Raw genomic sequence first — 26,990 nt, forward strand, 5'->3', positions numbered from 1 at the left:
ACCTGGGCCATTTCAATATTTTCTTTTCATGTTTCTTTAAGAATTTCTTCTGCCATTAAATAGACTGTCATTCAAAAAGTAGTCAAGGTGTTTCATACAGTTTCACTTACAGGTTGATCAATGCCGGGGTCACAACGGGACTTGTCAGATTTAACAAAACTTATGTTGCAAGGTAATTAAGGCCTACATGTTTTATTATTCTTAGTGCTTTCATGGCATATTCATTTATTTATGTCATAATTTATTTATTTAGTTCCTGCTTTTTTGCAGTTTTAGCTCCATAATCAGAAACTGATCGACTGCAGTCAAGATGTGCATGTGCACATTTGACCTTCACAGCATTAAGTCAAAAAAAGCTCTCATTTTCTTGGTTTAGCCAAAGAGAAAAGAAAAATAGAGAAGAAATGAGAAAAATAGGACAGTTATTCTCTCACAGTAACCACCAGGAGTCGACTTGATGAAATGTAAAATGGTAGCCATTATGCTTAATGTGGATCATTTTTTCCTTTTTATTTCTTCATTTCCTTTTTGTTGTTTTTTTTTTTCACTTCTTTTCTCTTGACTAAGCAGCCGAGCAGAATACAGGAAGGACCTGTAGAGAATGAAACAGCTGGCGGTGAAATGAAAAGTGCAATTTGAAACAATGGATTTTGGAGAGAGGCAGACTGTGTAACCATGGGACACCGATGAGGGCTGCAAGTGCAAATCAGTGACGCATTTATTAATTGAAAACTCTTTCAATTATCTTCTAGGACTTGCTTTTGTCCGGCTGCAGAGAGAGAGAAAAAGAGAGAGATGGACAAAAGAAACGGTCCCAATTGGCTTTATCATATGGCACAAGGAAAAAACGTGAAAATGACTGAATAATTTCTAAATCCCACACTGATCATCATCATATATTACACGTCAGTTTCATTGCAGTAGATAAATGTATGATGTATAAAGATATGCTTATGTTTCGCTCTCGCCACATTGTTTTTCTACTGTGAAAATTAGTCTGACAGCGTCTTATTTTGGAGACTCAATAAAGATGCAGTTATGTTCTCAACATTATGTAGTGTCGATAGATGTGTTTTCCCATTTAAAAAAGCCAGTAATTGACACAGTAACTCATCTTAAATTCCCCTCTGTGCTGCTTTCTAAACTGACAGCAAAGTCTCGAAGATCTAAAGAACTGCAGATGCCAATCCATTCTGTCTTTGGCATGGCAGGGAGGAGACAGTAAACAGATAAGGAATAGACAGAAATCCATCTACTTCTCAATGTCACTTTCAATCTCCAATCAATACGAGATAACCTTTTGGTGAATGATCGGGATATAAATACACACACGCGTGTGTGTATTTATATCCTTGGGGACTTCTCATTGACATAATCCTTTCCCTATCCATTTACCCTAACCGTCAAAAATGAATGCCTAACCCTAACCTAATTGTAACCCTGACACTAAAACCACATTTTGAGGCTCAAAAATAAAAATTCAAACTCGTGGGGTCTGGGATTTTGGTCCCCACAAGGGCTGTCGGTCCCCTCCAGTATAGCAAAGCTCCAATTTTTGTTCCCCACAAAGATGTTAATACTTTCCACATCTTACGTGTGTGTGTGTGTGTGTGTGTGTGTGTGTGTGTGTGTGTGTGTGTGTGTGTGTGTGTGTGTGTGTGTGTGTGTGTGTGTACATGGAGTGTGTTCTTTGTTGGGTCACTTGTTTTGTACTCTACCAATGCTGTACAGACCATGAGTATCACATGTTATCAATTAATATTCATCATTTAATTCATATTTTTTGGAAAATGATTGATGACTACATTTTTACTTATGTATTTATTTAATTAGTTATATTTAAATATTTTAATTGGAATTACTTGAGCTACAAGGCTGAGGCAGATAAGAGAGATCAGTCAACCAATAAGCTAAATCAATTGAAAAATAATATTTAGATAAATAACTTTCATCTAAATATTTTATATAGACTTAGACGAATATAAAATATAAAAATATAGACTATAGAATTATTTTATATTGTATTATAATAATATACACAGTGAGCCTTAGTGTTGAATATCCATGTACACTTCTGTTATTTTGAAGCGCTATGTAGTTTTAACAATTTAATATGTGTCAATGTTTATTTACTACAACTCAGTAAATTCAGCACTCAAGATCTTTGTATACTCAAGCAGATTGACTCATGGTGTAATTGTTGCTGTTGCAGGGCTGACTGAATAATCACAATTAAAACATGCAGCACTTTGTTTGACAAGTACAATAAATGTACAGAAATGTGTCCTTGTGAAGGTTCTCAAAGGAATAATACACAGTATAAGACCTATTCCCTGAATTCATTATGTTAGTTATCATCTCATATAGTTTTAATTTGCACACATGAGCAAGTCTCTGCAGACACAGGAAGGTGAACCTTCAGACACACTCTGAGCTTCTTGCAAAACAACTAATAATGATTTCTAAAGAAGCAGGCCACATGATGGTAAAATGGTGTTAAAAATCCATGGTGTTGAATCCAGTGCTATTTTTTCACTTTAATTCCCCCAAATCATGAGTTTCTCAAACATTCTGATCAGTTCTGTTATGAACATTGCTCTTAATAACACTGAAATGTCTTTAACCAACGTGTTTTTGTCAGGAAATCCTAATTACTTTCAAGACTAAAAATCCAAACCTCAGTCTCTGATTTTGAATTCCTGCTTTTTAGATGCCTAAATCTTATAAAAGACAAACAAACAAAAAAAAAAAAACATGACATCTGCTTATGTGTAAGCAGAATCTGTAGGGAGAAGAACAGATCTGAGGTACCAGAAGGTTTCTGGTTTCTTTTTCCCTGCTGGTAGCCTAATGTAGTACTCAACAATCACATTTTACCGGGCCTATGTTATATGCAGGTAAGCAGTCCATGTGAAGAGGGCAACAGTAACTGCATTTGGTGAGACGCAATTCAATTTTTAAGGGGTCAACCATCCAATGGATGGTGCACAAGACAGGTGAAGAAGAGGGTGCAGGGAGGGTGGAGCAGATGGAAATGAGTATCAGGAGTGATGTGTAATAAAAGGACAGCAGCAAGACTGAAAGGGAAGGTTTACAAGATGGCAGTGAGACCTGCTATGACGTATGGCTTGGAGACGGTGGCATTAATAAAAAGCGGCTGAGCAGGAGGGGGCAGAGATTTTCACTGGGAGTGACGACAATAGACAAGATTAGAAATGAGTAGATCAGAAGGACAGCTCAGCCTGAGCTTTTGGATTCAGAGTTACAAAGGCGAGGCTGAGATGGTTTGGATATGTGCTGAGGAGGGATAGTGGATATGCTGGACAATGAATGTTGAATATGGCGCTGTGGGGCAGGAGTTGATGAGGATGATCAAACAGAAGATTCATATATGAAGGAGGACATATTAGGAATAGGGTGAGATGGAGGCAGATGATCCTCTGCAGTGACTGAAAGGGAGGGAGAAGCTGAAAGAAGAAGAGCATTGTATTGTGTTTCGTTTAAATTATCTGCATTAAAAACACGTGGGAAACACGAAGACTCGGCCCAGATATCCACTGGTTAGACCAGGAGCCCTGAAACACTGGCCGTTGCCCTTGAGAATAAGTCAGCAGACTAGCTCCAGATTGAGATCAGTCATGTTATATGATTTCTCCCAGCTAACCTCAGAAAGATTTCATTAAAAGAACAATTTCTCTTTATAATGAAACTCGAAAAACTTTTTGTTGTATGGGCAGCAATATCTTCCCATATAGAGTAATGGACCATCTAACATTATTATAGCTGTGTGTTTGAGTCAAACTGTGTTGTAACTTTTAACTTTTACAACTGCGATAAGTCTTGACTTTAAGAACAACTGGTGAAACTAGGAGCATAAACCCACGCATATTAACAGATGTTCATCACTTCAGACCTTCTGTCCAACCAGGAGTTGTTTCCTCCTCTGGGCTCTATGAATCTCCCACTGCAGTCAGGAAGGGTGACTCACTCCCATCTAGAATAGGTTTAAACCTATCTCAGTAAAAACATCTTGTGTTGTGCTTTCTGACTCTCGCGCATATTTTCCTATCTGCTGGCAAAAAACAGTCCCTTTTCTCTCCTTTTTGAGGTTATTGTTATTTATATTCCTGTTATCAAGAATCCCTGCACTACTGCAGTGCCTTTAACCCTGCACTCATTACTGTTCGGATTGTCGTTGAGGCAAATACGATTGTTTCTCTCTGTGAAAAACAAAACAAAAAACCTGAAAAACAACACCTTAACCTTAAGAAAAATACAGAAAAAGCAAACACTTTAATGTAAGCTAAATAACAAGTATAGCTTTGAGTTTTAAGTGTACCACACCAGAAAAAGCAGGGGTGGGATATAGCTTCTGATATCGTCCAATGACCCTATCATTAAGGTCATTTATATGGACATATTGCATGTTATGTTCATACAATAAAAGCTTTTCATGGGTAATTTTGCTCCACTTTTGCCATATTGAGATAACCTGAAATTACTGAATTACCAACACTGGCATATAGCCCTATGTATCCTGACCACTCCTGACATGTGATGTATCATCACAAGTACTTGTTACATTGCCATGAAAGTAGCTGTCTGTTTGTGCTGCCTTGATAGCCAATCCCAAGGACTTTGATAATACTCTTGACTTCTGCAGTCCGGCCACTAGATGGACAAAATGAATATTTATTTATTTTTGTAAAAAAATGGATTGGTACTTATGTAGCACTTTTCTACTCTAATTGAGCACTCAAAACACTTTTTACGACAAGCCTCATTCACCCAATCACATACACATTCATACAGCACTTTTATTCTATGCCTGAGCACCTTTTCGAACATTCGCACGCTCACACAAACGGGGGCTACTTGGAATTCAGTATCTTGCCCAAGGACACTTCAGCATGTAGACTAGAGGAGCCCGCAATGAAGTTACCGGCCTATAGATTAGTATTCGTATATAGAAGACACATTTCATCCATTGAGCCACAGCCCCATACATATATAACAACATTCATGATTTTTATAGAAAGAATCCTGAAAGTACTTTTCTGTAAAACGTCTTGGAAAAAATGCAACGTTGAAAATGATCAGTATTTTCTCTTTTTAAACCCTCTGACATTGGCCTACAAAATGGACTGAACAGTAGATCCGTTTTTGTTTTTAGCTTTGCAAAAATATGTGTGAATTTGTGTTGAAGGTGCATTGACTTCAGGTCTAAGGGTGTTGTGTATCCACACATTCTCCTTATCATCACACAGACTCACACCTCAAAGCCAAGCTCTGCATTGCAATCTGCATTAAAGATGTTTCTCCTGCATCTTCTGCGCTCGTATCTATCAAGCCACCTCTTTCTGCCGTCTCCCTCATTATTCATTCTTTCATACCTCTTTCTGTCGGTCTCTTTCAAACACTCCAACTAGAACTTGTCTTTTATCCCACCCTACACACCTCTCCTCTCACGTTAACAAGAACAAGACTCCTGAGCTCTCGCTCCCTTTCTTCTTCTTTTACTTTTCCTAACTAGTTCCTTCTCTCCATCTGTTCTGCAGATAAAAGGAGGCTCTGGTCTCTGTCTGCAGGGGTTTAAACTTCCTTTTTGATTATTCCAAGGAAGCTGTCGGACAGCTGCTATCTCTCGCAAGATGTTATCAGGAAAAAAACAAAACGGCTCATATTTACTGAGCATGCTGACCACTGGTCTATTTTGAAAGTCAGGAAGTGTTGCTTTCTATGATAACGCAAGCTAGTCGTGTGTATTAGATATATATGCTGCTCAAAAAAATAAAGGGAGCACAAAAATAAGACATCCCAGGTCTGAACGAATTAAATAGTATTATTAAATACTTTGTTCTTTACATAGTTGGATGTGCTGACAACAAAATCACACAAGAATTATCAATGGAAATCAAATTTAGCAACCCATTGAGGTCTGGATTTGGAGTCACACTCCAAAAATTAAAGTGGAAAAAAACACTGATCCAACTTTGATGTAATGTCCTAAAAACAAGTGAAAATGAGGCTCAGTAGTGTGTGTGGCCTCCACGTGCCTGTATGACCTCCCTACAACACCTGGGCATGCTCCTGATGAGGTGGCGGATGGTCTCCTGAGGGATCTCCTCCCAGACCTGGACTAAAGCATCCACCAACTCCTGGACAATGTGTGGTGCAATGTTGGTGGATGGAGCGAAACATGATGTCCCAGATGTGCTCAATTGGATTCAGGTTTGGGGAGCGGGCGGGCCAGTCGATAGCATCAATGCCTTCATCTTGCAGGAACTGCTGACACACTCCAGCCACATGAGGTCCAGCATTGTCTTGCATTAGGAGGAACCCAGGGCCAACTGCATCAGCATACGGTCTCACAAGGGGTCTGAGGATCTCATCTCGGTACCTAACGGCAGTCAGGCTACCTCTGATGCACACATGGAAGGCTGTGTGGCCCCCCCAAAGAAATGCCACCCCACACCATTACTGACCTGCTGCCAAACTGGAGGATGTTGCAGGCAGCAGAACGTTCTCCACAGCATCTCCAGACTCTGCCACGTCTGTCACATGTGCTCAGTGTGAACCTGCTTACATCTGTATAGAGCACAGGGCGAAGTTGTCAATCTTGGTGTTCTCTGGCAAATGCCAAACATCCTGCACGATGTTGGGCTGTAAGCACAACCACCACCTGCGGACATCGGGCCCTCATGCCACCCTCATGGAGTCTGTTTCTGACCGTTTGAGCAGACACATGCACATTTGTGGCCTGCTGGTGGTCATTTTGCACGGCTCTGGCAGTGCTCCTCCTGTTCCTCCTTGCACAAAGACGGAGGTAGTGGTCCTGCGGCTGGTTTGTTGCCCTCCTATGGTCTCCTCCACGTCTCCTGATGAACTGGCCTGTCTCCTGCTAGTGCCTCCCTGCTCTGGATACTACGCTGACAGACACAGCAAAACTTCTCGCCACAGCTCGCATTGATGTGCCATCCTGGATGAGCTGCACTACCTGAGCCACTTGTGTGGGTTGTAGACTCCATCTAATGCTACAACTATGCTACCGAGAAGTGGTCTGTGGTCACCATCTGCAGAATCACTCCTTTATTAGGGATTTCTTGCCAATTGCCTGTAATTTCCACCTGTTGTCTATTCCATTTGCACAACAGCCTGTGAAATTTATTGTCAATCAGTGTTGCTTCCTAAGTGCACAGTTTGAATTCACAGAAGTGTGATTGACTTGGAGTTACATTGTGTTGTTTAAGTGTTCCCTTCATTTTTTTTGAGCAGTGTAGATAAAAAAATAAAAAAAAAACATATAATATAGACTTACCAGTTTCATTTGTTGTGAACAATGCAGTTACAGGGAGGTATATCACAATCTAATTTTCTGTTTTTCCGCTTTCCTCGTCTGGTGTTTTCAGTCATATTACACAGTTATTAACCTGTAATTTTGAGACAGCTTCAATCTGCCTGACACTAAAATAGAGAGGAAGAGGTCAGCTGTAGAGAAATTGGATAAACATGGTTGTTCTTCCCATAGAGGTAGTGATGGCAAGGCATGTCAATCAGCTGTCATCCAAGATTTATGAATGCGAGACGAGGATGATAAAGCTATCATCGCCGGTATTAATCAAAACAAATCAGCTTGATGCTGTTCACTGTGTTTGCTTACTTACCTGCAAAAAATACATCATACCTGGAAAAAAAATTAGATTTGAATTTAAAGTAGAAGGCACCTCATTTGTGGTGGAACAGAACATGACCAATCAGGCTTAAATAGCAGTGCTTTCAAATACTGTCTTTATGAAGTCCTGCGAACATGCTTCGTGTTCCACTATGCGTGAGTGCACCTGTTTCCACTTCCAACACGTAATAACTGTAATCCTTTCACTCTGCTCAGCAGGTTGTTTTCATTTCTAGCTTTTCACTCTGCCTCAGTTGTACCAGAAAAACATGCTCCATTATATTTATTCTGTTTAGCATTTGTATGTTTTGATTAGATTTACAATATAGTTATAGAAAACATCTGATTTCCCTCGTAGAGGTTAAGCATATCATCTACTGAAACTTGGCAGTTTGGGTTGTTTACGTCCAAAATTAAATATAGATAAATTGTTTCTGTTTGTGCCATTAATCCGTCTAGATTGTTTTGGTGTCAGCTGCCCAGTGTTGGAAATGTTTGTCTTCTCTTCAACCTGATGGAACAATTTTTCCAGGAATTATTACTCAGAGAAATCTACAAATCTTTCATGTCGTAACTGTTTTCTTTTGACTGAACACAAAGAAATGTGCAGCCGGTACGGCTCAGGGGATGGGGGACAGCATAAATTTTTTTCATCCTGTCGTGCTGTCACAAGAACGAGATTCACATGGTTGATGCAACCAGTTATTCAGTTAGTTTGGTAGAAACATATTTTTTGAGCACCACCGTGCATGGCATTTATTGCCACTATATTCAAGAAAAGTAATGTAAGCCAATAATCTGCACAAAGCAATCCAAGTCTCTCTCTCTTTCTCTCTGTTCATGCATATATGATTGAATCTTAATTCATAGTGAACAATATGCATAGAAGTAAAGAGTCGCTGAATTACTTCCTGATACACGACAACATCATTAGCTAATATTTGCATTGGGTAAGTTAGCAAACCTCAGCTGTTAAGTAAACAAATGTACTAAGAATGTCTCATTTGTGATACAAACAAGAGTGTCCTTTTGGCAGGACACTTCAAACTGCAAACAGCCACTAATTATTCAACATTATAAATCTATTTAGTAGGAAATATTAATCAAAAGGGGGGAAAAAATCACATCCTTAACAACATGTATTTATTACCTTCCTCCTTAAGTTGTTTTGAAGTCTCATTATGGTCTGTCAAACAGATTTCTGACACGTAGAAGTTTCTTTTTTTAGTCTTTTTTTTTTTTTTTTTTTGCATTTTGCATTTTGCATTTTGGCAACATCTTGCATTGAATAACAAATAACTAACGTTTAATGCCTTGAAAGGTTGCTATAGCCTGCTGAACTGAGCAGTTTATGTCATATTTTTGCTTGTAGAAGACAATGACTGGATCGGTCATGGTACTGGGATTTACCCACTGAGTGTTTTATGAGTTTTAGTTTTATTCTTTGATTATTGTTATTTTCTCAGTGTTTCCTGGTTTATTTTGAAAGAGTCTTGTGTGTCTTCCTCTGTCTTGCTTTGTTCATTGTCAGGTCGTCTCTTTATCCCACGCCACAATTCTCTCTCACGTCTCATAGTTCTTAGTTCATAGTTCATAGCTCCTAGTTCTTAGCTCTTAGTTTATGTTTTTCAGTTTTTCGTTCTAATTTTGATGTTTTGGATTTAGTCCTTGCCTCACCTTTTGTTTTGTCATTTTTCATTAGCCACAATTAAAGGCTCGCTTTTTGTTCTAACTGCTCTGGTCTCCGGTCTGTCTGCATTTGGGTCCATCATTCTCAAACACACCTGTATACCCCGCCGTGACAGGGTCTGCATCAGAAGTTAATGAGGGTGGTATTGGTGTATGCAGCTACCCTTGTAACAACCAAAAGTTCATTATCTGGCATCTTTATGGGTGAAAGGACTAAAACAAAGAAGTTATGCTAAAAAACTCCAGACCCAGGGATCGATGATCAGGAGTGTCAGTAGCTCTAAACAACAAAAACTTCAAACTGATTTGTGCCTCTGGGAACTTTCATTGACTTCTTCTAATTAATAACTCTGTGTAACCTGAGAAAGAATATGATGCGCAATCAATCCATCTACAGGGGACTTGGATGATAGCTTTGGATTTTGTTAATTATAATCGTATCAATGCAACAGTTGAGTTCGGTAGGTTACTGACATAAGTTTATAATTAAAATACCTCTGTGAGCAACAGAAGGCTTAAGTACACTCTGTTCAACATTGATACGCATTTTTACACCGTACTGTACCACAGCAACCTTCACCATCGCTGTCATCTCCTGTAGAGCTGCAGGAGGGCTTTCTGTATCCATCAATCATTACGCTTTCTGCAGGGGCGTGAGATTTCATTGTTTTCCTTTTTCTTCTTCTGCTATTTTTTTCATTTCAAATCTTTCCGCTTTGCCCTAGTCACATTATTTTTAAATTCTAGCATTATTACAGTGGGACGGATTTAAAAAGAAATTGGTTCTGAGTTTATAGTACAGACTTTGATGGTGTGAGTGGCACTGATGCGACGGTAAACAATAGGAAATTGGGTTTTAAAATAAGACACCAGGGGATTTGATGCATGGTGGGAAACGGCGGAGTCGCTTTAGGGAAGGAATGACAGAGATTTAGATCAAAATGAAGGCAGAAGACACAGACAGACCTGCAGTACGGAGATCACACTTCCAGGAGTGTATCTGTTCTGTTGTGTCCTCGGAACAATGGCGGGTTGACCTTCATTTGAAATTGGGTTTATCCTTTAATGTTCTTTTGTCATTTGTATTTCCCCTTGAGGAACTTGAAGAAAAGAAACATTACCTTTGAAGTCAGATACTCACAACCAGGATTTCATGTTTTATGGTTTCACAATTTATAGCAAATATGCTATATTGTATACCATACCATACCATACCAACTTTATTTCTAAAGCACTTTAACATAAAACCAGAGTTTCACAAAGTGCTGTACATGTTAATAGCATACGTAAAGAAAATTAAAATGAGATACGATAAAATAAATAGATACAATAAATTGAAACATGTTAAAACAAATTGAGTCAACCCCTCTAATCAATGCCAAAGGCTTCAGCGAATAAATATGTTTTAAGAAGACTTTTAAATTCAGAGAGAGAAGAGGCCTGCCTAACATGCAAGGGCAGATCATTCCACAACTTTGGAGCAGCTACAGCAAAAGCACGATCACCTTTAAGTTTATACTTAGTTTTCGGTACCTTAAGGAGTTGCTGATTGGCGGACCTAAGGGAACGGGCAGGTGTATATGGTTGTAGTAGCTCCGAGAGGTAGGGGGGGGCCAGGCCATTAAGAGATTTAAAAGCAAATAAGAGAATTTTAAAAACAATCCTAAAATGTACAGGTAGCCAGTGGAGTGAAATTAAAATAGGGGTAATGTGCTCAAACTTTTTTGTTCCAGTTAAAAGACGTGCTGCAGCATTTTGCACAACCTGCAGGCGCCTAATGGACGCATCACTAACCCCAAAATAAAGTGCGTTACAATAATCCAGCCTAGAAGTAACAAAGGCATGGATTACTGTCTCAAAATGCTGTTTCGATAAGATAGGCTTTATTTTGGCTAATTCCCTCAAATGAAAAAAGCTAGATCTTACAACAGCTCTGACCTGGCTTTCAAGTTTAAGATTTGCCTCTATTTTAACTCCCAGATTAGTGATGACTGGTTTAACATACTGTGCCAGTGAACCAAGATCTATAATAGTGGCCTCAGAAGCGCCACCAAAAACCATCACTTCTGTTTTCTGTTCATTAAAATGTAAAAAGTTCAAAGCCATCCAAGTCCTTATTTCATCAAGGCATCTGAGCAGCGGGTCTACTGAGAAGCCATTTATCTTTTTAAGTGGGAAATAAATCTGGGAGTCATCGGCGTAGCAGTGGAAAGAAATCCCATGTTTCCTGAAAATAGACCCAAGGGGTAGGAGATATAAAGAGAAAAGAAGCGGGCCTAAAACTGAACCCTGTGGAACCCCACATTGAAGAGAAGCAGTAGAGGATACAAACTCCCCTAGTTTCACAGAGAAAGTTCGCTCTGCCAAATAGGATCTGAGCCACTGCAGTGCGGTACTCCGCATACCCACCAACTGCTCTAAACGGGAAATTAAAATATTATGATCCACTGTATCAAAAGCAGCAGTTAAATCTAACAGCACAATAATAACACAGTCACCTGAGTCATTTGCCAAAAACACATCATTAAAAACTCTTAAAAGGTATCATCCATTGTTGGCCCAGACATAAGATTGAAAAGCAATTGTGTTTAATTTTTCAGTCACATACTGTGTTCACGGCTGTATTTGTTCTACAAAGGCTTATTTTGCAATCAGCAACATTTGTCTGTCACATCTACATTATTTTCATTCAGCTCAGATGTGTTGGCAGCGATGGAGACATGTTAACTTTGTGTAAATTGTATTTATTAAAGAGTTATTTTCTCTCTGTTGCTCTTGAAACTTTCTTTCTGTACTTGTCAACCACCCGTGACATCATTTTCTTGCACAATAACAAGAAGAACATCCACATTCTTAATCCCATCTGCAAAATATTCTAAATCCTTCGTACCATGCTCCAACAGAGGAAACAGCTGAGAATGAGCACAAAACCATGCAAACATGCAAGTGAGATAAAGGCAGAAAGCTGATGGTCAGGAAGGAGCCAGGCATATCTGCAATTTCTGGAACCTGTCGGATGACTAGTATATATTGTTTTTTAAATGCCAGAGTTTTCGGTGGAACATTATCAATATTGTTTAAGAAAAAGAAAGAAGAAGCCCTGCAAAAACAGGAGATTTTGCATTGACTTTGTGATTCATACTCACTGGTACAAGGAGCTGTAACTTTCTTCATTTTTGAATAGGTCAGTCAATCCACTCATGTAAAAGCATTATATTATTGCATATATAAAAACAAGAGAAAAGTAAAAGCACATAATTAGCAGGAAAATGCCACTATGTGGGTGAGACAAATACTCCTAATTTACTTTTCTGCTTTTGTGGGTTATTTTTTAATCATAACTGTTTAATGCCCGAAACACATCTTAAAATTCACCTCAGGAATTTAGATGAAAAACAATTCTTTAGATGTGGATACTAAATTAGGTGTTAATTTATGTGTGTCTGGTGTGCTGTCGCTCTGCCCCAACCATATAATGGATGCATGGATGGATGGATGGAGGGATGGAGCATTTCTTTACCTAAGCAGTTTGGAATGACCCAACTAGTGGGTGGAAAAATGTGAAGGAAGAGTCCAAAACTAAGTTTAATGCTGCTGAAGTCATGTTTATTGTGATTGATGAGGACATGTCCTTTTTTTCAAGCTGTTGTCAGGGAGGAGGCCAGAAACACATTTTACAAAGCGCCACTTTAGTGGAGATAGTGGAGCAGAGGGCCCCAACCCAAATGTTCAGAAACAAGAAGGTTTTTGAGAAGTGCACTGACTATAAGCTGATTCATGTAAATCTGAAAAGTAGTACAGCATCTGAAAATAATTAAAAAGTAGTGGCGAGGAAGCACGAGTGAGCATATATTTGAAACCTTTATTGTCGTCCTGATTATCAAATAGACTGTGTGCGTTGATTTTGCATCTCTCCTTCATGCTTTATTTCAAAGGTGATGTCCTCCATAAGTTGAAAAACTGACCATGAACCATAAAAGGCTGATCTTCCGAGTCCTAAGCTAAAGGATTTGCATATTTTTTACCATAAATTGCAGTTTTTCTCTGAACAGTGTGCACTGACTCTGTTTAGCTATAGCAACTCTCTGAAAAGCCATGAGAAGAAATGAATTGAATAATGAGCGTTCCTCATTCAAAGCTTACCTTTTTGTACACACACCTTTGATCCATCAGTAAAATCCAGGAATTTCTAATCCTAATCCCTCTCTTTCCTAACTGTTCCTGTAGCCAAATGTGTCCTATGATCATCCCTTCAGACTCAATTTTATTTTAGCACTGTCTGGATTTTTTTTCCCCTTCAGCTTTTTAATTATTTAGCTGATGTTGTTGCTGTTGTGATTTTGATGCATCTGTGGCTTTGACATATGAAAGCTGTTGGTTCTTTTCCCAAAAGTATACACACTTGACAAACACCAGAGGGATGTTGAAATCCTCAGTGCTGCTTGCAGTTTAGAAAATTATTTCAACACATCTCCACTTCAATTTTAATTCCTAAAGCTGTTATCTTGACATATTTTGTTGTGCGTGTGTCAGCGCTCGTAAACAGTCCTTCTTGCTCTCTGCCAAGCCGATCTTTTATTATACATAAAAACAGAGAACATTTAAATGACTTGCCTCACACACATTTAATAGCTGTCCTCATGGATGCCACTTTCTTTCACCTTGTGTGTTCTTCTCTGAATATATGCATTAACTTGTAAAGAACACATGTCAATTTCATGAAATTGTAGACAGCTTTTCAAACAGTGGGCATTACTGTTTCCATTCATCAATCTGTCACGGCTTTCAGGATTCCCTTCACTGAACTCTGTTTTCAGCCCACCATGACATCCTTTTCACTTTGCATAAAATGATCAGTATCACACAAAAAGAAAACTCAGGGAAAAAAATAAGAGTTAAGTAATGTCAGTGAGTAATTAAGCTCAAAGTGACTATAATATGAGTGTTTTATCAGAATTAATGAGCAGTGAAGCAGTGAAAGAAGCTGGCAGAATTATTGGAACAAGTCTGCCAGAGATCAGTAATATCTTCCCCACTCGCTGTCTGAGGAGGGTGCACAGTATCCTGCGGGACCAACATCACCCTGCGCGCCACCTTTTCCATCTGCTGCCCTCAGGGAGAAGGTACAGGTCTATACAGGCCAGAACATCCAGACTGGCCAACAGCCTGTATCCACAGGCTGTGAGGCTCCTGAACTCTCTGCCCCCCTCTCACGGACAATAACCATATCCAACTTCTTAATAGCAATGAACTGGTCTGCATTGGTGCATCATATCTTTATTCTCTTCCCCCTCCTGCCCCCCCCTCTTTCTTAAATAGATAACTATCATATCTGATATCATATCTCACAGTACAATAATATTGAATGGGTTGCATTGTTGTATTTTGTCATGTTTCTCAGGTCTTTGTCTGAATTTCTACGAACATTATTGCTAAGGATTGTCTTATTGCATTGGAGTCACACTGGGTTAAATATGTACACTTGGGTTTTAAGGGGTATTTATTATTTTCTTCTTTTTTTTGGGTTGTATGGAAGCCCCAAACACAATTTCATTGTTCTTGACAATGACAATAAATAAATAAATACTAAATAAAAAGGGGATGACAAAGGAGAGCATAACTGATGTATGTAGGTGGATATTCCAAGGCAGCTGACTTTCTCTTTTTACATGAGAAAATAAATCAAGTGGATTTCTTGCATATACATCTGTGTGTGTGTCTACTGTATATATCTATCTATCTATCTATAGATAGATATAGATATATTACAGAAATGAAGTTAAAGTTGAAGATTAATTAGCGGCCATATTATCTACCTCGGGAGTTCAGTCATGTGATCTGTGTGTGTGTTTACATCCCTCCGAGGGCCGACGCAACAGCTGCCTGTGAGAAAATACACACAGTCACAGCAAGACTTCAGACACAAAACCCCGAGGCTTTCATTATTATATCTGGAGACTTTAACCATGCCACACTGGATTCTACTCTGGCTGCTTTTCACCAGTTTGTGAATTGTCCCACAAGGAGCAACAGGACAATTGACCTACTGTATGCTAATGTGAGAGATGTATACAGAGCCACCCCCCTCCCCCCACTAGGGAAGTCAGACCACAACCTGGTTTACCTACAGCCACAATACACACCCCTCGTCCAAAGGCAGCCTGTCACAACGCGCTCCATCCGGAGATGGACCCCAGAAAAGGAGGATGCTCTGAGAGACTGCTATGACACCACAGACTGGGATGTGCTCCTGAGCCCACATGGTGAGGACATAGAGGGGGCGACACACTGTCTTACAGACTACCTCAACTTTTGTGTGGACACAGTCGCCCCTGCTAAGACGGTACGGTGTTATCCTAATAACAAACCGTGGGTAACACAGGAAGTCAAAGCTGTCCTCAACATGAAGAAGAAGGCTTTCAGGAGCTAAGTGAAGGAGGAGATGAAAGCAGCACAGCGGGAGGTGAAACGCTGCCTGAGGGAAGCAAAGGACACCTACAGGAGGAAGGTGGAGCAGAAGTTGGAGAGGAACAATATGAGGGAGGTCTGGAATGGTGTGAAAACCATCACAGGCCACAACACCAAGAAAAGCACAGTGGGGGGGACTGTGGAGAAGGCAAACGAACTCAACAACTTCTTCAACAGGTTTGACCAGCCCACAACCCCCCCACCCTCACCCTCACCTTCACTACAGAGTCCTCTCCCCACTCTCCTGCCTCCCTCGCTTCCCCCCCTTCCTGACACCATGACACCCCCCTCCTCGAATCCCTCTCTCAGCAGCAAGACATCTCCCCCCCTCCCCTCCTCCCAAACATCTCCCAGTGTCACAGTGGATCAGGTCAGGAGGCAACTGAGGAAGCTTCGCCCCAGAAAGGCAGCAGGCCCAGACAAGGTGTGTCCTAGGATGCTAAAGGCGTGTGCTGCTGAACTTGGGGAGCCGCTACAACGAGTCTTCAACCTCAGTCTGCGACTGGGGAGAGTGCCCGCCCTATGGAAGACATCCTGCATCGTCCCGGTCCCCAAAAAGAACCGGCCCAATGAGCTGAATGACTTCCGACCGGTGGCACTGACGTCACATCTTATGAAGACTCTAGAGCGGCTCTTCCTCAACTTCCTCCGACCACAGGTACAACATGCCCAGGACCCACTACAGTTTGCATACAAGGCGGGTGTCGGAGTGGAGGATGCCATCCTGTACCTCCTACACAGAGCCCACTCACACCTGGATGGGGGAAAAGGCACGGTCAGGATCCTGTTTCTTGACTTTTCCAGTGCCTTTAATACCATCCGGCCCTGTATGCTTCAGGAAAAACTGAACAGGATGGAGGTGGACCCCTGCCTGGTGGCTTGGATCTCCGACTACCTCACCGACAGACCACAGTACGTCAGGCTGAAGGACATCACGTCTGACACTGTGGTCAGCAGCACAGGAGCACCACAGGGAACTGTGCTGTCCCCTCTTCTCTTCACCCTGTACACCTCTGACTTCTGCTACAACTCTGAATTATGCCATATTCAGAAGTTTGCAGATGACACAGCCATCATGGGGTGTATCTGGGATGATCAGGAAGAGGAGTACAGAAGTCTGGTGAGGAACTTTGTCACATGGAGTCACACAAACCACCTTCAACTCAACACCTCAAAGACTAAGGAACTGGTTGTGGACTTCGGGAGGTCCAGAGAAGGTCCACTGCCGGTTCAGATAGAGGGGGAGGAGGTGGAGGTGGTCAACAAGTACAAGTACTGTGGGTGGACAATAAACTGGACTGGTCATGCAACACAGAGCACCTGTATAAAAAAGCCCAAAGCCGACTGTACTTCCTCAGGAGGCTGAGGTCTTTTAACATCTGCAGGAAGCTCCTGAGGATGTTTTACCAGTCGGTGGTTGCTGGAGTACTTTTCTATGCTGTGGTGTGCTGGGGGAGCAGCACAGCAAAGAGGGACTCATCCAGGCTGGAGAAACTGATCAGGAAGGCTGGCTCTGTGGTCGGCATGAAGCTGGACACTCTGGTGACAGTGGCAGAGAAAAGGACATTAAAGAAACTGATGGACATTATGAACAATGCCAGGCATCCTCTGCACACGGCCATTAACAACCAGAAGAGTCTGTTCAGTGACAGGTTGCTTCTCCCAAAGACAAGAACTAACAGACTTAAAAACTCCTTTGTCCCACACGCCATCAGACTGTTTAACTCCTCTCTGGAGGGGAGAGGGAGGGGAAACAGGAGGACAAAGGAGGGGGGAACAACTAAGCTGTAGTGCCTCTTCACCTCACTGTACAATACCTTGTGCAATACTTTTGTAAATAGTCAACAGTGCAATAGACTCAATACTTGAAATGTGCAATTCACTTGTATTTTTATTTTTTATTCCTATTTATTCTATTTATCCCCTTCGTATATTTTATTTATATTTGTCTCTGTATTTATATATATATGTGTGTGTGTGTGTGTGTGTGTGTATATATATATATATATATATATATATATATATATATATAACTATATAACAATTCTGTAACTGTAACTTCGGTCGTTGCTGTGCTTTTTGGAAGTCGAATTTCCCAGAGGAACCCACCCGAGGGATTAATAAAGTTCTATCTTATCTTATCTTAGATTCCATCACTCATAGCACACTGTTTAATGATCCTGTCGCTTTGGTTTGAAAGCAGCTGTTATTTATTCTCACATGAATGCGGAGGGCTGTGGTGCTCCGGTTGATTTTCTGTGGTTCAAACCGTAGTGTGGATTTTGTTTCACACTGTCCGAGTAGCTTGCAAGAATTTGCAAGAAAAATGCACATGGTATCTCCAGCATTATATTTATTTGCCATTCTAAACTGTCAAACTGTCATTTTGTTTTCTATTTTAGGCCTAGGTAAACTGCACAAATTTCCTTTCCACTCTTCTTCTCTGCTGTGCATACCAATGAAGAACACAAGACAAAATAGTTCAATGTCAGCATCAGTCAATACTCTTGTGTTTTGCTGTCTAGGAAACAAATTGACCGTGGCTAAACAACAACTGCCCAATCATGGCTTATCAACCATAACTACTCAGGCATCCCCGTAAACTCTGGATCAAAGTGGTATTTGTGCTCTTCTTTACCCACTGAGTTTGGCTTATCATGTGATACTGCAATCCTAATGGAAAAAGTGAGCAGGCAGCATCCGCTAGAACAGAGGTGGGAACATAAACAGAGGATTTATTTGAGACAGCAATAACCTCTACCAAGAATAATATCAATGATCAGACCATGATAAAGAATTATTCAAGTTAACATATAATAATTTAATTTTGTAAACCTCCTTAAGTGAGATCCCATCTATAGATGGGTTTAGATTAGTCAGCACAATCCTGCTATCCAATCCGATACATTTAGTTTTGGTAATGTTCGATACCCGATTGTTCGTTTTGACCCATTTGGTAACGTGCAACTCGACAATAAAAACACTCACTGTGATCTGCCAGAAAGATAACCTTTCATCAAACTAAGAGCTAAGTCTGAAAAACCATAACATCTGAGTTTAGCAATTTAAACACACTGGGCAATTACATCAGAATCTGTAATGGTAAGTGATTTCCAAGTATTTCTAAAACTAATGACTGCATGCGACCCAGTCTCCTGGCAGAAAGCTGTGTTCTCTACAAAGGAAGCAAACTGGTGCTCATTTGGCAGCCATCTTGGGTTTTGGGGGGGATGTGAGGTCCAAGAGCTGAATCTGACTGAGAAACTGAGGGACAGGAGAGCCTCATACAGGAGCAACCTCTCAGTCATAAGGCCATAATAATAATTACAAGTATAATAATAATAAGTCCATCCTAAACATGCCCTGCTTTATTCTCCTTTTTGATTCTAAGGATGACCATAATTTGAAAAAAAAAAATATATATATATATATGCTCTTCAAAAAAAAATGTAATTAAGCAGTTGATACTAGCAAGTCAACTGAAAGGTAATTGCCCGATAGATTTCTATACATTTAAGGTTTCTTTGCAAACAGAAAAGACACTGGCTTCACCTTTTAGACTTTTGTATTTGCTCTATGATCTACTTATCTGTATCCATCTATATATACGATATATGATATGTTGTATATATTCTTAAGCCTGCATGTTTTACTGATGCCCCAAGCTGAACTGAAACACTCATTGTGCGTCTAATGTAAGTGATGTTACTACATCAGAGTTTGCTCTAAAGTCTGCCGTGCTCCTCATTATTAAGTCTTCACCCTAAAAGCCTGCCTTTATCAAAATGTAGAGGAGGAAGGTTATCTGGATGGTTAACTGCAATTCAATGAGTGCTGGTAAGCCTCCTAATTAACTGCTGTAACTGTTGTTTGTTGTGATAAAATAAGACTTTATTACCATGACAACACTCCAGCTGGAGTTTTCCTCTTAAAAAAATGGTAGCATCCCTACAGGCACTAAGACAACAACTAATTTTACTTTTTGTATCACTAGATATGACATCTGAGACACACACACAAAAACACAAAGTGAAATATGATTTAATATTAGCAAAAAAACAAGGTTAATGAGAATATCTCTGCAACAGCAATAAAATAAACTCTATTATCTTTGTTAGGTACTCTAGTGTAATGATTCGAGTCATTTTCTATTTGTAATGACCAGTGTTGTGACTATTAATCATGAAAAGTAATGTATTACATATTACTTGTTACTTTTCCTGAAAGTAAAGGCCCTTACACACCAGGCATGGTGTGAAAAAGATGACAAATGTGTTTTACATTACTGCTTTACTCAAAAATGCAATTTGAATGCAGTATGTATGGCATTAAAAATGGATGATTAATCCATATAATGTTTCAGAGAGCAGGTTAAAGTGTATGTTTTTATGTAAATGATGTACTCTTATACGACATCATGTCCTGTATAATGTTTTAAATATATTCAGTTGAAAATGATGCAAACATTCTGAAATTCTTTGGATTATTTATATATCCATGAATAACCAACACAACCATTAAACGTGTCGTCACAGTAAATCATAAGAAAAACTATCATCTCTAATTATCAATATTAATTCAGCATGAAATAAAATGTAATTAAAAGCATAAAACGTGAAAAACAGCGCTTATTGCAAATTAGTCTGTGCATTCAGAACAGCGGTAGGACAGCTTGCATGTGTGGGACGTGCACTTGTTTCATGCAGTCACTTAAATGGCAGCTCACCCCCTCCCAACTCCTCTTATGATCTCTGTTAATTTCAGTCAGAAAACATGGATTTGACCATTTGTTTCTTTTCAGATTGTTTTATTTCATGCAGGTGCCTGTAGGTGCAAACGTAATCTAATTTACTCACATATATATTATGTTTTTCTGCTCTTACTGAGCACATACAGGGTTTTTAATTACAAGCTGCAGTTTAACCATACATTCATAGAGCACTTTATGTACCTCACATCCACAGCCAATTTAGAATCACTAGTTAACCAACCTGTATGTCACTGAGTGGATGCTGGAATAGCTGGAGGAGAGAACATATGGATGACACACTGAAATGCTCCTGCTGAGATATGAACCAGGATCCTCTTTGCTGTGAGGCAACACCGCTAACCGCCACCGTGCCGCCCTGTTTCAGAGCTTGTGTCTTGCCAAAGCCCTCTATCTCAAGACACCATGTGATCTGTGTATGACCTCTATTCCTTTTGTGCATCATAGATGATCATTCCTCATTTTCTGTTTCCTTCTACTATATCCTTCAAAGACCAGCAGGTGCAGGTGTCTCTGTGGGAGCCTGGGCATATGTGGTAGGAGGACAGGCAGTTCTGTGACAGTGTAGCACCTGTACAAAACGATGCACAAACTTTAAAGTATTTCAATTTGTGTGTATTTTGGGTCACTTTAGGGGAAGTCAGCAAACTTCCGGGTAAAAAAAAATGACAGGTCAATATTTGGTCCAAACAGTACGTAAGGTTTAACGTACCTTGTTCTCACTTAGTTTTGTTGTCTAGCTGTGAATGAACCCTTTGCTGTTTGTTGACTTTGAAAACAAAAAAAAAAAAATAGAGAGAAACATTGTGTTCCCATGTGAGCCTGAATTGGTGAACAGGTAAATAGGAATGTTAAAATTGTCTGCAGCAGCAGATTTGTCACTTCAAAACTCAATTTCTGCTCTGCTCTGAAATCAAAATAGTGCTTGAAAACTACATCCTCAAATTACCTCCGAGTTCTCTGGTTGAAGTTGAAGCTGCACAGTTTAAAAACAATCAGAGGTTGACATGTGACCTGTCCTGGGGCACACCCAGGACAGGTCACATGTCATAAAGCTAAAAACAGAGAAATAACAACTATGCACGCTCACATCCACCCCAAAGGCCAATTTAGAATAATGGATCTCTGTGGGTTGTTAGACAAAATCCATAGAAAACCAAATAGGAAATGAAGGCGTATTTCTGCAGCTAACTGTGAGGTCATGTCAAACTTTAAATCCCATTAAAAACATTTATAAAACCTCACTGTCAACGAGAAAGAAGGAAATTTGAGAAAAACAGAAAAAAGTGTTAGGAAACTGTGGAAAGAGAACCCAAACGCAGGCTAATGTAGGCTGCACATAGAAATTTTAAGTCAGTGAGGTTTTCATTTGCCAGACTGTACTTTTACACTATAACTGAGGATTGGCAAACCATCATATTAGTATGATAACATCTGCTAATACATTGTGGAGTACAGTTGGCTAAATCCATCTCAGAGCCACAGCAGCAGCACAAATCTGATAATGAGGCTAGTCCAAAAAAAGGAAATGCTGGAACTGATTCTGGTCATCTTGACTCACAAAGACGCATGATATTAAGGTTCCCCCTCTAGCCAAATTCCACTTTATCCCCTGAATGATACCACTAACAGGTGGCACAGTGATCCAGTGGTTAGAAGCACTGTGACCTCACAGGAACACGGTCCAGGGTTTAAATCCACTTGGCAAATTGAAATCCAGGGGCCTTTCTGCGTGAATTCTGCAACCTCTTCGAGTGCCTCTATAGATTTTTTTCATAGTAATTTCCACAGAGTGGTGACCTGTGACCCTACAGGGTGTACCTTGCCTCCTGCCTCATAACAGCTAGGATAGCCCCCTGCAACCTTGTATTACCACACACAATCCATAACTCAAACTATTTCATAAAGTCACATTTTTAGAAATTGTTCATTTATACGAACACATTGGTTTTATTACTGTTGCTAACATTTCTTTGGTTTTAGGTGCAAAAAGTTGTTGCATGTTACAAAAAATTGGGGTTTGCATTAGGTCAGCGCACATTTACAAAGGATACTGAGCTGTAACCACTCCCTTCAAAAAAAGGAAATTAAGTTTTATTAAAACCAGTCCAACTTCTCCTATCATTGATATTTTAGAACCAATTTTCACAATTTTGTTTGGTTTTTGTAGCACAATTTATAAAAGCAATCACTGAGCTATTTTATATCTCTTAAATTCCATTTGATTTACATAGCACCAAATCACAACAACAGTTGCCTCAGTGTTGCTTTTGGGGGCTTTCCAACAAAATCATGTCTCATACTTAGGTCACTTATTTTTAAGGAATAAGTAAGGAATGTGTATTACCTCTAAAAAAAAAAAAAAAAAAAGCACTATGCAAAGTGCTTTTAATTTTCAGCTGTCACTCATATTGTATGTAGGTGTTTTAGTTATTTTGAGCTTGACTATAATGCTGTGCAAATGCACATTTCTATATTTTAACTCAGTGCATATGTGTACACACATGTCTAAACTAAGGATTAATTAACATTGACAAAATATAATTTAACAGCACTACTGCTAATTGTAAAAGTTTCACTGCATTTTAGTTTTAGTAGTTAGTTTTAGTCTTATTTTAACTTTCTAAATCCTTCAATAACAGGCAACACAAATAAAATTTAAATAAACAATTCCTCCCTCCTACCTGAATAATATAAACTGTAGATGTCCCGTCTTTATCAGACAGCGGAGGCATCAGTCGAGGAAAATGTTACAGGAGGTTTGCAGCATCTAACAGGTCCAATCTCTCTGCAGAACCGCACTACTGTCAGTTTCACTTTACTTCAGCTCACACAATAAAAGGCCAATTACATCATAGGAGAAAACAAACAAAGGAGGAATCCACATGAGAAATAACTAGACCCACGAGAGCCTTTTTTAAAAACAACCAGCCCCTGAGTGTTTCACTGAAGGGTAAATTTAATGTTTCTGCTCATTTCATTCAACTGCATGCACATCCACTCTGAATCATTTCTCATGGAGATACTGAAGTTGAAATGACAGTGGACAGCTTTATATAGATGCAAGGGCATTTTACAGGTGCCTTTACATTTAGCTAGGTTTGCTAATTTAAAGGTGTGTGTGTGTGTGTGTGTGTTTGTGCACTAAATCCTGGTTATTCTCGTGTGTGTGAACGTTCCATATAGACAGTCTATTTGTGTATAAAAGGCCCCAAAGTTCATATAATAGTTTTACTGGTGTTTATAAGTTTATATAAGTTCATGTAATGTTCCATCTTCTGTCAGTTTGGGCCAGCCCACCTTCTAGTGACATCATCCGGTTAGTAAGGTGGGCAGTTTAATGGCGGCTGAGCAGTGTTGGTCCGGAGGGGGTGCACTGATTCCTGGGGCATGTTAGGTGTGCGTAAATGACAAGTAAGTAGTGACCTGTGTCGTATTTTGCCTTTGTTGTGTCAGTACTGTAGTATGTTACCATTTAGGAGCTAATGTAGTCCATAGTTGGAGCGGTAGGCCATGAATGCAACGCGTGAGTTCACCCTCATTTCATATGCTAACTTATGTTGTTAGCTTGGCCCCGGTTTAGCTTGTTGACGCATGTACGGTCGCTCGTATGTCCATAATGTCATTCCTGTGTTATCAGACCTTCTCTATATGTTGTATGTGATGCTTGTGATTGTTTACTTTGAAGTAGCGGAGTTTGTAGCGAACAATTAGGTACGTGGATTAATAAAATAGCAAACGTAGTATAACCGGAAGTATGGCGTCCCGCTTGCCCTTCACAATAAGAGCATTATAGCGGAATATAATGGGGGGCGCTTTTATTTTGTATAACTACCGGAAGTAGTTCACATGTACTGACGGTTGCTTAACCTCGCACTAATGCTATTTAGTTGCATAGTGTGAGCAGTTTGAAGTGTATTATATTTTTCTGATCTTTATATTTGATTATGTTAACTATGTTGTATTATGTTTATATTTGAGTATTTGACTTTTCCATTCTCTTTATTTATTGTTATTTCCCTTGTTTATTTCCTTTGTAGGAAACCACACACACACACACACCCAGACACACACTTATGTACACCCGCTGTGTTACAGCCCCAGAAATTAAGCGGTGACAATAAAGTGCCTCAAACGGAACCTCAAGCTCTCTCCTTCTTTCGTGCTCTGGGCAATTTGGCCTTAAGTGGTGTTCTGGCCGACACACCGGGGTGACCGTAGTGCTCAAAGACTGAATCAGTGCCACAGCCGTGCCTATCTTTGATATCTCCACTACATTAATTGGTCCTTCGAGCCGGATGCACTAGGTTCGCCTCAGAGATGGAACCAGGCCCAGAGTACGAGGCTCGTGGCGCACGCCCCAAACGACATGCTCGCCCACCTGTGCACTACGCAGATTATGAGGTGGAGTACCCAGGCTACATTAGCCATGCATATAGAGAGGATGTAGAGCTCAGTCACCAAGAGGACAAGGCCAGGATGACCTCCCTCGCTTCCCCCTTTAGCTGCAACCTAGCCAGCCCTCAGTGGAGGCGGGATGCTATTCTCCATGAGACGGCCTCGCGCTATGGAGCTCAGAGCCAACAGCACATTCAGGAGAATCAGCTAGCCCCCCAGCTATATCCGGAGAGATGGCATGGGGAACAAGCCTATGATCACTCTACTCCTCTACCCTTCGTGCTCCCCTATGCACATCCAAATAAGGAAGTAAGTGCAGAGTTAGAGGATATCCGTCAGGAGCGCCACCTCATCCAGCAGAGCCAGCAACGTATGTCATCAGATCTGGTCGAACTCAAGGCACTGCGGGCAGAAATGAGACAGTTAGTGGAAGCTGTCCAGAGCATGCAGGGCCCATCTTCTCTCCAAACCAGTAAGTCAATGCAGTCACCGCTACCGGGTGATGCACCAGAGATTGAGGAGGATGATGACTGGCCTGCCCCACCACCGTGGCCAGATCCAATTGAGGAAGCGCCACTGCCTAGTGACCCACCAGTGTTGAACCCCCATCGCCAAGATGCATGTATGTTTCCAGCCATTAAGACAGAGGCAATGGCAATCCCACCTGCTAATATGGTCGTGGACCACCCAGGACAGAGTCTGTCATCAGATCCTCCACCAGCTCTCAGGTTTCCAGATAAAGCCTCCCATAATCCACCTCCCTGGTTCAAGCCGGTTCATCTCCCACCTCGCCCAGGCAGTTTCCCACTGGGTGGGTCCAAGCATCCGCGCGCCGCCTATGGGGACAGTAAGACTGAGCATGGCTGTAATCCAGCATCCCCTGAGCAGCAGTTCAATCTGTCCTCTCCACAGCCACTGCCGGACAGACCGAATCCGGGCAGGACTCCTATCACCTCAGAGACAGTTTACCGTGGTCCCCGCCCAACAATCCCCAACTTCTCCAGTCGAGACCCTAGTGAGTTTGCTAGGCTTAAGATGGCATTGGGGAATCTTCTACCTGAGGACACGACTGAGCTGTTCAAGTATCAAGTGTTGGTTGATCACCTGCACTTAGAGGAGGCCAGATTAATAACCGATGCTTACCTCAACTCTGCCACACCCTTCACTGATACGATGGAGGCCCTCAATGACAAATTCGGCCAACCACATCAGATAGTGCTGAGGCGTATTGCTGCGATGATGGACTCACCTGACATCAGACGTGGAGACGTCTCGGCATTTGAGAGATTTGCCCTCCAGATACAGTCACTGGTGGGGATGTTAAGGACACTAGGCCCAGAAGGAGAAGTGGAACTACACTGTGGTTCACATGTTTCTCGTCTGCTTAGTAAACTACCCCCCGAGCAGAGAGCGGAGTTCCGCCGCTGCATGTTCCAACAAGGTGTGAGGATGCATACCTTGGCAGATCTCGCAGGGTGGCTTAAGTATGAGTCCTGGTGCCAAGACTCTGAAGGGCAGCTAGCAGTGAAAGGGACAAAGGAGAAACAGTGGCCCAGGCCTGAGGTGCGCCAGGGTAAGAGATCCATCACAGTCCTTCATGGTGCAAAGGAGGTAATGACGAACCCACAGGCTTTGAGGCCAGGTGGTGTGGCCAGCAAGAACAAGCCATACTGTCCATTCTGTAACACGGAAGAGCACTATCTCAGTCAGTGCACAATGGTATCCAAGTTGACAAAGGACCAGCTAACAGAGTGGATAAAGAGTAACAAGAGGTGCTGGCGCTGCGCACGGTCACACCAGGCAGCCCAGTGCAATCTGAGGAAGACTTGCAGCCTCTGCCAAGGGAAGCACCTGCAGGTACTGCATGATGTCAATGTTAGAACACCTAAAGGGTCGCTAACAACAGCGGTGGTGAGCGGTGACTCGAAGGCAGCAACCGACGTCCTGTATCTAGACAGACCCACTGAAGGCTGCAAAGTCCTTCTAAAGATTGTC

At 40.9% G+C, this 26,990-nt stretch overlaps 1 protein-coding gene across 2 annotated transcripts in view; it reads left to right on the top strand.

Moving 5' to 3' along the window:
• pvrl2l (PVR cell adhesion molecule related 2 like) overlaps positions 1-26,990 on the top strand; it is a 376,118-nt gene that overhangs the window by 230,791 nt on the left and 118,337 nt on the right. The gene's annotated exons all lie outside the window — the stretch shown is intronic.

Source organism: Rhamphochromis longiceps, linkage group LG22, assembly GCF_057381845.1.
Source record: "Rhamphochromis longiceps isolate RC_006_pf linkage group LG22, R_longiceps_female_GT1.1, whole genome shotgun sequence".
In the NCBI taxonomy this organism is placed as follows: domain Eukaryota; kingdom Metazoa; phylum Chordata; class Actinopteri; order Cichliformes; family Cichlidae; genus Rhamphochromis; species Rhamphochromis longiceps.